At 33.4% G+C, this 13,632-nt stretch overlaps 1 long non-coding RNA gene and 1 other non-coding gene across 2 annotated transcripts; both read left to right on the top strand.

The window, feature by feature from the left end:
• On the top strand, positions 1-107 carry LOC133813454 (small nucleolar RNA R71). Its single transcript, XR_009884465.1, has one exon. It is a non-coding gene; the product is annotated as a small nucleolar RNA R71 (small nucleolar RNA).
• Positions 108-1,349: 1,242 nt separating this feature from the next.
• On the top strand, positions 1,350-5,187 carry LOC133796407 (uncharacterized). The gene is made up of 2 exons (XR_009875435.1): positions 1,350-1,951; positions 4,928-5,187. It is a non-coding gene; the product is annotated as an uncharacterized LOC133796407 (long non-coding RNA).
• The last annotated feature ends 8,445 nt before the right edge of the window (positions 5,188-13,632 follow it).

Genomic DNA, 13,632 nt, shown 5'->3' with positions numbered 1-13,632 from the left:
AAACCATGATGAGGACATTTTAATAATAAATCTTTAAATCTTTCCCAACATTCATAAAACTCTTCATTATCTTTTTGAAAAAACTCGGAGATTTCTCTCCTTAGACTATCAATTTTAGACATAGGAAAAAATTTCAGTAAGAATTTATTATAAAGTTGATCCCATGTAGTTATAGACCCCGTGGGAAGGGAATTTAACCAAGCTTTTGATTTGTCTTTTAATGAAAAAGGAAACAATCTTAGTTTGACCGACTCATCAGAAAAATTTTGAAATTTAAATGTTGAGCAAATTTCTAAGAAATCTTTGACATGCATGTAAGGATCCTCTCTATCTAACCCATAAAAAGATGGCAACAATTGAATGATTGCTGGTTTAAGCTCAAAATGAGTAGCAGAAGTTGTAGGTAAAACAATGCATGAAGGAGCATTAGATGAAATAGGTGCAAAATATTCAAGCAAAGTTTTTTCAGGCACAGCATTTTCATCAACAATATTAGCAATAGGTTCCATGATGCTCAAATTTTTACTAACACTTTCAATTTCAAACAAAGATAAACGTCTTTTTACTAATCGTTTTTTAGAGTTACGTTCCCAATGATGCATACAATTTTCACAAACAAGGCAACAATGATAATCTCAAACAAGCAATTTTCTGATGTGGAAGATCAGTTAAAACCGCAACCACAGAGCATACTTAGAATTTTTAGAGATTTCACAACAATATAATTCTTATGGTTTACTTGTCCCCAGGCCTATTTGTTTCCACTTACTCGCGCACTACTAACAACTCCCCGGCAACGGCGTCAAAAACTTGATGGACCCAAAACGGGTATGTTTAAAAATTTATATATCGCAAGCGCACGAATCGTTCATATAGAATAGTGATCGTAAGCAAGGATGTCGAACCCAAAGGAGTTGTCTAAAATCGAAAATGAAACTATTTTAAATCAAAAGTAATAAATTCTAACCTAGTTCCAAAGATTGATGAGTTTTAATATTATGAACATAAACTAAAAGATTGTAAAATAAAGCTATTTAAGGGAATAAAAATAAAGCAATAATGAATTGACAATAAGTGTTAAAAGAAAGATTATTAAGATACTAGAATCCACAAAATGTAAGTTTAATAATATTTATTAGTATATTGATTCCCAAGTTTTAGTGATAGTTAAAATAATTTAAACTATCATTTTCCAAAACGATTTATAATTTTAAACACAATTTTCTTATAAAAAGATAGGATTTTTCTTCACTTTTCAAAATTATAATTTCAAAGCATTTAGTGTAAATCAATCTAATGAAATAACAAATAAATCAATGAACATTATTTATAAGGCAAAACATTAAATTGTTCACATCCAATGCTTAGAACAAAAATACTATATTTTGCTTTAGAAATAACATTATTTGATTTTTTTGTAGTTTCATTAAATTGATTCACAACTAATGCTTTGAAGTTATACTATTGAAGTGAAGGAAAATCTATATTTTTTGAATTAAAGAGAGCTTAAAGGAAGAATAATGTTTTGGAAAAGGTAATTAGATTAATTTCAATTATCACTAAAAATTGGGAAGTCAACATATTAATAAATATTATTATTTATATTTTGTGGATTCTAAAATCTTAATAATTTTATAAATAACTATTAAAAACAAATCTTTTTAGTTTATTTATTTTAATTTTTTTTAGTATTTTCTTTCTTTATTTTAAAACAAAACACATTAATCTTTGGAACTAGGTTAGAAATTTATTTCACTTTGGTAAAAATAGTTTTCTCTTTTGATTTAAGTCAACTCCTTTGGGTTCGACCTCGTGCTTACACGAAAACTATTTTATAAATACGATTCGTGCGCTTGCGAGTATAAATATTTAAACATACCCGTTTTGGGTCCATCAAGTTTTTGGCGCCGTTGCCGGGGAGTTGCAAATAAGAGAAACAATTTGTGTCAAGGTGAGTAAAATTCTTCTACTAGTTATTTTATTTTTTATTGTCAAAAAAAAAAAAAAATCTAAGTATGCTCTGTGGTTGCGGTTTCGACTGATCTTCCACATCAGAAAATGTTTCTTGTCTTTGTCATTTAATTTTATTTTTCATTTATGTTTGCTAATTTTGTTTTGTTATTTAATTGTGTTTATTTCTTGTAATTTTAATTTGCAAAAAAAAAAAAAAAATTTAAATCTCTTGAAATTCTAATTATGCTCTATGGTTGCAATTTCAATTGACCTTCCATATCAGAAAAGGTTTCTTGAGATTTTCACAAAAAAATTGTCATTGAGTTATTGCCATGTTTCCTATTGGTAGCATAGGTTACATGAGCCAAAATGGATGCCCTTGGAATAGTACTAGGAATTTTGACAATGCATATCATCCTAGGGAAAGAGAAGACATCAACGCTCAAATAGAAAATTTGTCTAGAACACTAGATGTCTTACAAGCTAGGCAAACTCAAGATGACCATAGGGAGATAAATAGTGCATTTCACTCTCATCACCATGAGAATTGTAGTCATCCATTGGAAAATCCCATTGATTTTAGTTGGAAGCCTGAGTACAACTATTATGCATCATCGCACTTTGATTATAATGAAACCAATGATGTGCATGCTTATGAGAATTCCTCAGAAATCCCATTTGATCCCACCTATAATCCAAATTCTACATGGAGTCAAAACATGTCTCCAATCAACCATGTGCATCAATTCAACACGCCTAATCTGGGTTATGCCCAACCCGATCTGTCATATCCTCCTCAACCAAAAATTAATCCATCTCTAGAGGATACCCTACAACAGTTCATGCAGTCGACCCAACAAATTTTGCATCATCAATCTCAATCCCTTTTGAAAATTGAGACACAAATGAGTCAACTTGCAACTATTATGATCGAGTCAGAAAAACAAGTTCTTCCTAGTCAACCCATTCACGACCCATTAAGTCAAAATGAGAGTGAAAAAATGAATGAAGTTGTAGGAGAACCGTTGATAAGCATCCAACCAATTCTTTAAACTAAGAAGTTGGATGAAATGATTGTTGTGGCTCATGATGAAAAAGAAAAAGATATTGTTGTATTTCATGAGCCAATAGTTGAACCAATTTACATATTCACTCAAAGTCCAAAGGAGAATAAAAAAGATGTGCAATTTTCTTACTTCATTGAAATACCACCAAAATTGCATGTCTCTAATTACTTCGTAGGTGTGATGCTTTCAATTCTCATTTATGGCATTTGCATCAACATTATAGTTCACCCTACAAATGAAATTCTACACCATCGATTGGGTGTAGGATAAAAAAAAATAAAAAAAAATAGTCGGGCTAAAGACTATAAACTAAAGCGCTTTGTGGGAGGCAACCCATAAGTTTCAAGTTCCATTTTGTATTTCCTTTTGTATTTCACGTTTGTTGTGTGTTTGTTTCATGTTTTTCAAGTTCAAATAAGTTTGAAGGAAACTTCTAGCCCAAAAACGAAGGAGCCAAATCATGGAAGCATACATTCAAGGGAGTTTTCTTAACTTTTTCAAATTTATTGCTCATTGAGGACAATGTTTTGTTTAAGTTTGGGGGTAGTGTTGTGTGTTTTTTTTTTATATAAAATGTTCAAAAAAAATTTTTGGTGATTTTTCATTTTTAGATGATAAATTGAATTTGAATTTAGTTCTTAGAAAAATGTGAATATTTCTTAAGCTCTATTTTTAATCTTTGGGTTAGTCTTGCTTAAATATAGATTTTTCATAAAAGAACACTTTCTATCTTTCTAAGAATTTTTGTGTAATTTAGATTAATTTATATAAGCATAAAATTTTGTAAATCTCACAAGTCCTAGAATTCGATTAATTATCTCTTGAGGCGAAATCCTAGAAAAGCACATCATTAGGGAAATGATTTAGGCTATCTTTGGAACGTTTGAGCCTTTTTACTTAATCACCGTTACGCACATTATTCCCTAGTTTACCCCATTTGAGCCAAACACGAGCCTTGTTATTGTTTTACCTATATGTGAAATCTAAAACTTCTTCATAAATTTCATTCTTTACACATGAGAAAATATCATAGAGCTATGCATCTTGATTTGTTACCAAAGTGAAAATAGGAAAGAAATTCGGAAAGCCACATCTTAAAAAATATATATATATTGTGGCAAGCTAAAAAAAAAAATTTGAAGATTCCAAATGGGTGGAAAGAATTACTATGGAAATGTTATGGCGTATACTTGAAATATTGTGATGTCTAGTGAAAAGTTCGGAAATACTCATGTGTTAGGAAAAAGTGATCTAAGCTTAAATTCAATATCATTTTTCTCACCTTTTTCTTTACCCGCACATTACAAGCCTATAAAGTCCTATTGATCCTTGATTTTGTGTTGTTCTACATTAGTGGAGAGAGATAAGAAAAACGAACCTATGGGACTTTGTTACGAAAAAAAAATTAATTCATCATTCCTTGAGATTTAATTATTTTATCTTTGCATAAATTTTTCCAAAATTCCACATGATTACTTGGTAAATAGTTTCGTGTTTCCATATTGAAAATTAGTTGTTGAAAGCAAGATTGACTATTGGATTAATTACATGAGCTTAATGTCTCTTCATAATTTTCTTTGAGCTACTTTCATTATGCAATTTTTGAGGAAAACATTTGATATCTCCAATTAAAAAAAAAAATGTGTGTTTTTAATTTTTCTTTTGCTTGAGGACTAGCAAAACATTAAGTTTGGGGGTGTGATAACTCTACAAAATAGAGTTATTTTACCACATTTTATAAGCCAATTTTTGCTTAGTTCTTGAGTTTTAAATTAATTTATCAATTTTTTAAGTAATTTTGAATTTATTAGTTTTATTTTGATTTTATGTATTTTTATTTAATTTTTGTATTTATTTTGTTTAATTATGTTGTTACTAATTTATGTGTGTTTAATTTCTTTATGTAGGTGTATTTGTTGGAGCAAATGAAATGTTGATAAAATGTTGGTATAAAGAAATGAAAAAAGCAAGCCCAAAATGAAAGGCCCAATCCAATTCTTGACAATGCCATGTCATCAATCCATGTGCTTCTTTCTCCACCATTGGATTTGTAACTATAGGAAAAGATGACAATTTTGAGCATGAATCCATGTGCTTTTTTTTAGACCAATAGGAGTGTTATCCTTTACCAAAGAATTTATCTATAAATAGGAGTCTCATTTCACCATTTCAAGCACACCTTCTCTTACACCACTTCTTCCATCTCTCTATTCTCTCCATCTTTTTCTTTTCTTAGATTAGTTTTTATGTATTTTTAGAGGAATAATTTGGAGGTTCCTCCTCCAAATTTTCCTATTTATGTTGTAATTTTTATTTTGTTTTTGATAGTTATGGGTTTCTAATCCACTTAAAATTATTAAGGTGGAGGATGAACCAAGATATAACTATATAGTGTTTATTTTATGTTGACCTCCCAAAATGAGCAATAAAGTTTATGATTTTTCTTCTTCTAAATATTTCTTTCATCTATAATATCATGTATTTTAGATTGTTAGAACATATTTTACTTGGTTCTTAATTGTGCAAAAACATAGTATTATTTGATTAAGATGTGTCATTAAATTGTTCACATCCAATGCTTAGAACAAAAATACTATATTTTGCTTTAGAAATAACATTATTTGATTTTTTTGTAGTTTCATTAAATTGATTCACAACTAATGCTTTGAAGTTATACTATTGAAGTGAAGGAAAATCTATATTTTTTGAATTAAAGAGAGCTTAAAGGAAGAATAATGTTTTGGAAAAGGTAATTAGATTAATTTCAATTATCACTAAAAATTGGGAAGTCAACATATTAATAAATATTATTATTTATATTTTGTGGATTCTAAAATCTTAATAATTTTATAAATAACTATTTAAAACAAATCTTTTTAGTTTATTTATTTTAATTTTTTTTAGTATTTTCTTTCTTTATTTTAAAACAAAACACAGTAATCTTTGGAACTAGGTTAGAAATTTATTTCACTTTGGTAAAAATAGTTTTCTCTTTTGATTTAAGTCAACTCCTTTGGGTTCGACCTCGTGCTTACACGAAAACTATTTTATAAATACGATTCGTGCGCTTGCGAGTATAAATATTTAAACATACCCGTTTTGGGTCCATCAGGCATAATGAATAACAACATTTCTAATAAATGGTCCGAGTACAAGCGGATTTACAGAAACATAGATAACAAAATTTAAAGCATTAAAGAGATCTGCCTTTGACCAAACACATTAACTACAGCCACTATATAGCCAGAATAAACCCAGAAGAAAAACTGGTAGGAGCTATGAACTAGGCTCATGGAAATTGGGAAAGAAAATAAGAATTTAGCAATAAGCTATTAAGTTATTTTCACCCTCATCATCAAATAATAATATCAAGATTGCCAAACAGATGCATAACAAAATATCCTCTCCTGGACATGGAAATCAGATATCAATAGCAGATAGTAATACTGAGGAATATAGACTCATTGCCTGATATGAAACAAGAGATTTATTTTCAATTTTTCATTGATATATAATGTATGGCTGATGTTACATGTATATATCCATGTATATTATAGAGATCAAATGGTACCTAAAAAAAATATGGTGCTCCATTTCTGCAATTGTTTCAGTTCTTAATTTGTTTGGTTACTGCCCACTCTTGTTATTATATGTTAGGTACTTCATTTATTCTTTACTTATTCTGTTCTTCTTTTTTCTTTTGGATTAGTATTAGTTTTGGATTTGGAGTATAACATTTTTCAAATATTTTCAGAGCAGTGGATTATCAAAATTATATGCAAGGTTCAACTTCTACATATAACAAGTTTTCCAGCAATTATTTTCTAGCCAAATGAAAAGTTGCCATGAAAAAATATTGCATAAAAAAAATGTAGCAACCTGTTTGAAAACCTCAAACTATGCACTTTGCACATGCACTTGTGATTGCTGCAACAATCAGAGTGATTTTAACTAAGCACAAGGATAAAACATATAAACTTGTTGCAAGATCAGGTATGCAAAAATCAAATAATACTTGCATTAGCTCTCAAAAAGATTTCAGATCAAGTCTACAGAGAGGATTCACATCATCCTATGGTGATTTCTAGATTTAAGTGTGTCCATCTCTATTAACCAAACATGATACTTAAATAGCTGGATGGAGAATCATGAAATATATATGAGACAGAGACTACTAATTATGAACTTAAATATAACTATGCAAATTACCTTGATGATTCCCTCCAAGTAAGCATCATCTTATTGCCTCTTGTATCCATCTCACATTTATTCTGTGTTATTGAGAACACTTTGTAGCCTTCTCTTTAATACATCTATGCTATCAAAATTTATAAAAGCTATTCCTCCACAAAATTTACTTTGTAGCTAGTCCTCCACAAAATTGCTGCAACAAAGGAAATTCATCTCTGCTATCAAAATTTATTAAAGAACAACAAAAAAAATCACAAGTTGCCTAAAATATCTTTATACACAGTGACGTGCTTCTTACGAGTTAATTAGATATATAGGTGTAGAATGAAGAGCTGGATGAACAGCCACAAGCAACCAAATCCAAAATAGTCCTTCCCAAATAAATATTATGGTATGTAGACATCATTATTGTAAGCAAGACCCAAAAACTGAAATCGTCAGAAAACACTCTGAAATCAAAAACCCAATTGTAAATTCTACTGGAAAAGTCAAGGGAAAATCAGCCCCCAAAGAAAGCATATAAAGTCATTCTTGTAAACTGAAAAATAGAGTAATTCTTGTAAACATAAAAGAAAAGTTTAGCAAAAACATAAATTTTGAGGCAGCCAAAATCATGAACAAACTTAAAACGATGAAAACTTGGTTCGATTAATTCAAATGAAAAACCAGTGTAGTTTTCTGAAATGCAAATACAGAAAAAGGACCAGAAAAAATAAGTTTCAAAAACAGAGAAATCTAAATCATTTGAATTCTTACATGAAGACATATTTCACAAGTTGTATTCCCTTTCTTGTTACACCATTCCTGTATACAATCTTTATGTGCAAACTGAAAGTTTTTGAACAAGAAAAACAAAAAAAGGATTAGAATTAGGCAGTTCCAGAGCAAGCACAAGGAGCTTCCAAACACACCCAAAAGGGAAGTCCATAACTAAACATAGTTGAATACATCAAAAACCCTCACATATTATATAATTTACAACAATATTAATGGCATTTTCATTCAGTAAATTATATATATGTGCATATATATTAAATGCACTAACATATATATCATTGAGAGGCGGACAGAGAGAGTACGATGCATAGAGATATAGCCATGGCTTCTTTTCTCAAAATTTAAATGCTAAAATATTACAAAGAGGAAAATCACATACATCCCCTTCATCGAGTCTGACATAGGCTCTCAATCTTTTAGCTGAATTAATAGCTTTCCTTAGCAGATTAGGACATCCACTTCCAACAATCACCTCATTAACATTAGCCCACAAAAAAAAGTTAATCCTTTATATATTCATAATGTTAAACCATGAAAATGCTCCTAAGATAACTAGTAAAAGCCCATGAAAGTGTGCTTGTGTTGGTGTTCAAGTCAAACAAACAACCACATGAGATGAAGAAAACAGATTTCACAGTTGGCTGACTCAGTTTCACACAAACATTGACCAAATATATGGAAAATTGAGACTAAGTATGAATAAAGTTGAGCTTTTGTCTCATATTTTCTCGGCAACCAAACAAATAGAGAAAGAAATATTTCTATAAGAGACAAAATATATACTACACCACTTGAAGTAGCTAGAATGAGGCATAATAATATAACCATGAAATAAAATTGGAGAGTGAAGGGTGACGTAGGTCTCACCATTGCTGTCAAAAAGATTCGATCTCCCTATGTCTCCTTGGTTTTACTAAGACCATCCTTAAAGACTTCTATAATACCACTTCACGATTGAGACCTCCACACATCCTCAACCCTGAGCCAAACACAAAACCAGAGAAGAGAGAGAAAGAAAAAAAAACAAAAGCAAAATGAGAAGAGATACATACTGCCGTGCCTACCTTCATTGAGCCCTTCGGCTATGCTGAGCTCTGCCACGGTCGAACCCCACCGATGCACCTGCAAATTAGCAAAAAGAGAGTGAGGCCATATATAAATACAAATTAGAAAATAGAGAGTGAGGACTTTAACATGGACAACTTTAGTATGGAAAAATAGAACACTAAGGTTAATTGCAAAGACAACCTAAATGACTAAGGTCAAATGACTCAAATGCCAAAATTAAGCCAAAATAACTCACCTTCACAGCAATTGGAACAAACTCAGATAGTTCAATTGGTAGCTTAAGCCAAACTCCTTTGTCTCATTGAAGACTTTTATCAAACATATGGCAGCCACGTCCTGCCCAGCCCCTGCGCCGTCGAGCCCAGACCCGAGACCCCCCCACCCGCCGTCGAGCCACCAGTCGTTACTGTCGAGCCTAACCCCGAGCCACCAGGCGTTGCTGTCGAGTCCAGCCCCGAGCCACCAGTCGTTGTTGTCGAACCCAGCCCCGAGCCCCCAGCCGCCGAACAGCCCGACCCCGACCCCCTTGCCGCCGTCGACCACCATTCCCCGAGCCACTGCCGTCATCGTTCGGACCTAGCAGAAAAAATGCGATAGAGAGAGGGAGAAAGGAAAGTATAAGGATCGAGTGGGAGAAAGGGTTTCTTTCTTCTTTATTTTATTTTATTTTATGTGAAAAAAGTAGAGAGAGACTATCATACCAAAAGCTATTTCAATATAGTGGGAGTTCCTAAAGGTGCCGCCTTTTTTTCATTTGGTTTTGGACATCCTTACTATAATACTTTTTAAATAGTCTTATCTTCTTGTGTTGTGGAAAGAGGCATTTGGTGTAGTGTTATGCTCTTCCCCATTCTTAACGAACCCTTCTGGTTGTATCATATAGATACTTTCATCAAGATAGCCATTCAGAAAACCTATCTTGACGTCCACTTTCCATATCTCATAGTCATAGATGGCAGCTATGGATTAGATGATGCGAATGAATTTTAGCATGGCCAAAAGATAAAATGTTTCTTCATAATCAACACCCTCACTCTGAGTGTAACCTTTGATTACTAGCCTTGCCTTGAAAGTCTCTACTTTCCCATCTACACCTCTTTTTTTCTTGAAGATCCATTTGCACCCAATGGGCCTTAGATCTTCAGGTGGGTCTACAAGTTCCCAGATAGAATTGGAATACATTGATTCTATTTCTTGGTTCATGGCTTCTTGCCGTTTCTTCTTTTTAGGATCATCCATTGCCTCTTTGAAGGTTCATGGATCATCCTTATCTGTATCCGAAACAAGGACATGTGCCTCATGTTCGTAGCAAACAGTTGTCTCACAATCCTCTCACTATGACGTGGCATTGGGGTTTCTTTTTCAGGAATAATGGTTTCTTCCATTTTTCATTTATCATTTATTGATGATGAAGAAGGTGATATAATCTTATCAACTACGAGTTCCTCTAAAACTACCTTGCTTTGAGGTTTATAGTTATTCATATAGTCGTATTCAAGGAAGGTCGCATTTGTTGAGACAAGTACATTTTGGTCCATGGGACTATAGAATTATCCGCATCTTGTTTATGGAGCATAGCCCATGAAAATGCACACTTCTCACCTCGAATCAAGATTCCCTAATTTAGGTCTAAAAACATAATCAGGGCAGCCCCAAATGCTGAAATGGTGCAAACTAGGATTGTTACCATTCCACAATTCCAGTGGCATTTTTCTTATTGGTCTTCGATGGGACTACATTAAAAATGTAAGTCATCGTTTGAATTGCATATCCTCAGAATTAGAGAGGAAGTGAAGAGTAGCTTAACATAGACCTAATTATGTCCAACAAGTTCCTGTTTCTTCTTTTTGAAACACCATTTTGGTGTGGCGTTCCAAGTACTGTGAGTTTGGATAGAATACCATGCTCCAGCATGACATCTTTGAATTGTAAATCCAAATATTCACCACCTCGATCAGATCGAAGTGTTTTAAAATTCTCACCTAACTACTTCTCAGCCTCATATATGAAGTCTTGAAACTTACCAAACGTTTCAAACTTCCTAAGCATTAGATAAGTATGACCATATCTTGAGTAATCGTCAACGAAGGTGACAAAGTACTCATATCCACCTCTAGCTTGTATATTGATTGGACCACAAACATTGTTGTGTACAAGCTCTAAAGACTACTCTATAACCTTTCACTGAGAAAGGACGTTTGGTAATTTTTCCTTCTAGACAAGACTCACAAACCGGAAGAGTTCCAACTCTTAGTTCTCTCAACGGTCCATCTTTTGTTAACCCATTTATCATGTCTAGTCCTATATGACCAAGTCTAAGATGCCAGAGATATTTTTCATCCTTATTTGAAACTTTTTGTCTTTTGTTCCTTTCAGTTTAGCTACATTAAATAATTCCGAGTTGTTTAAAGAACGTTCATTTGGCTTGAGCATGTACAATCTGTTTGTATGTCCTGCTTCACAAATTTTGAAACCATTTTTTGAAATAACAATCACATTATTATTAAAAGATTGTTCATGCAGCACATATAAAGAAAAAAAGTTTCTAGAAAATCCAAGAATAAAATAAACATTATTCAAAATAAGATAATTGTTCACAAAAAATAAACGAATTGTTCCATTTCCTCTTGCTGGAACGAGCGCTCCACTTCCAACTCGCATAGTCACCTCACCATCAGCAAGTTCCCTTGATGACTCAAGTATCTTTCTTAGAAGAACAAACATGGTTAGTGGCTCATGAGTCTAAAACCCTGGATGGCATACGTCTTCCACTATACAAGCTTCAAGTATAAGTAAATCAGATTTACCTTTCTTTTTGAGCTCAATGAGATACTTTTTACAGTTTCTCTTCCTGTGACCTTCAACTCCACAGTGGAAACACTTTCCCTTTGGTTCTTTCTTCTTGTAGTTATTGTCATTCTTGTTCTACTTGGCTTTCAGTGTTGTAACGCCCTACTAATCAGGGACCGTTACGACATGTATTTAAATTAGTGTTGGACTGGCTAAACGAGTCATTTGGACTAAAACATGTGATTAAGTGAATAATGGTTCAGGTATAAAAAATCTTGGTCGAAGGAACAAAAATTTCCATTAAAACTTTAGTCTTTACATGGAATCCCAAAATAGAAGTTTAAAACTTGTCTACAACTCAGGGATTACAAATAAAAGCCGTCCTAAGCAGCAAAACAAGGTCCAACCCCAGTTCCCCTGAGACATCTCGATCGTGGAGATCGAGCTGACTGCATATGTACACACCGCCTCTAACCCTCTTTAACTCATGGTTGGCCAAGCTTCTCCTTACCCTTACATGCACCACATAGCACCCGTGAGCCAAGGCTCACTAAGAAAACATATTTAAACAGATTAAGATAATCAACATAATATAATAGCATGCTTAACAGTAATAACTCAAACTAAGTAGACACATTGTACAAGTATGCGACCACAAGATCACACAAGTGTGTATCACACTTCTATTTATTCAAGTGGCATCCGAGCAAGTCCAGTGCATAATACACTCCCAGGGCGGCCTAGCCATAACGACATGCATTGTGCACGCATAGTGCCGACCATGACTTATAAGTCGAGCTTCCAATCCAGAATAATCATACATATAGTGCAATCATCATATAAACAAATGCAACACATTCCAGAATACCTAATCAAATATCCACATGCATAATTATAATCACGCTCATTAATAGGGGCTTGAGCCCTAATCATGTTTACATTTAACAACCAGTTCAATCCCTAATCGTACTTAAACTTAACAACTGGGACAAGCTCAAATCATATTTACTTTTAACAACTGTGCCAATCCCTAATCATTTATCTCACGCATTGGGTGTAGTTTTCTTACCTCGAGCTTCGTTCGAATAAAGAAACGACCCTAAGCGTTATCCCAGACCCGAGCCTGATGCAAATCCTAGTCACAACACAAGTATATGTTCATCATGAATTAACCCCAGAACCCGAGTTCCAAACTGAACTCTAACTCTTAAAACCATTGTTCCTAGTTAACGGGGCGCTAAAAATATCTGCAGAGCTCCCAAGCAGGCTCCCAAATCAGATTCTCGAGCCTCTATGCCTAGCCTTTAAAATACATCAAATTAGCATTTTGGGGTCCTTAGCACGGTCGCGCCCCCAGAAAGTTTAGGGTTTCTAGGGCATTGGCGCAATCGCACCAACCCCTGGTGCAGTCATGCCCCTCAACTTGAGAACCAAATTGAAGTTCAATTTCCTCCTTTGTGGGACACTAGCACGGTTGCGCTAGGTCGCCAGAAATGGAAATCGAACCCAGAACATAAGTGTTCTTCCCCAATTTCCAACTCAGCGATTTCCAGCAAATTAGGCTCCAATTTTGACCCAACCAAATGTTTCTAACAGGATTCCAACCTCAAAAACAACCACTAGGCCTAGGCAACAAAACCCAATACTCCATTCATCACAAAACAACCAAAAACTAGCCACTAGGAATCAAAATCAAAAGAAATAAAAAACACCATTAAAATGTCCAAGCCAGGGTGTCTCACCTCTGAATTTTGAATTCCCTGGGTTGATAATAAACCTAGTATAG

The sequence above is a fragment of the Humulus lupulus genome, chromosome 1, assembly GCF_963169125.1.
Source record: "Humulus lupulus chromosome 1, drHumLupu1.1, whole genome shotgun sequence".
NCBI classification, from domain to species: domain Eukaryota; kingdom Viridiplantae; phylum Streptophyta; class Magnoliopsida; order Rosales; family Cannabaceae; genus Humulus; species Humulus lupulus.
Note: the sequence above shows the minus strand (reverse complement) of the source record. Positions and strands in the feature narration are given on the sequence as shown.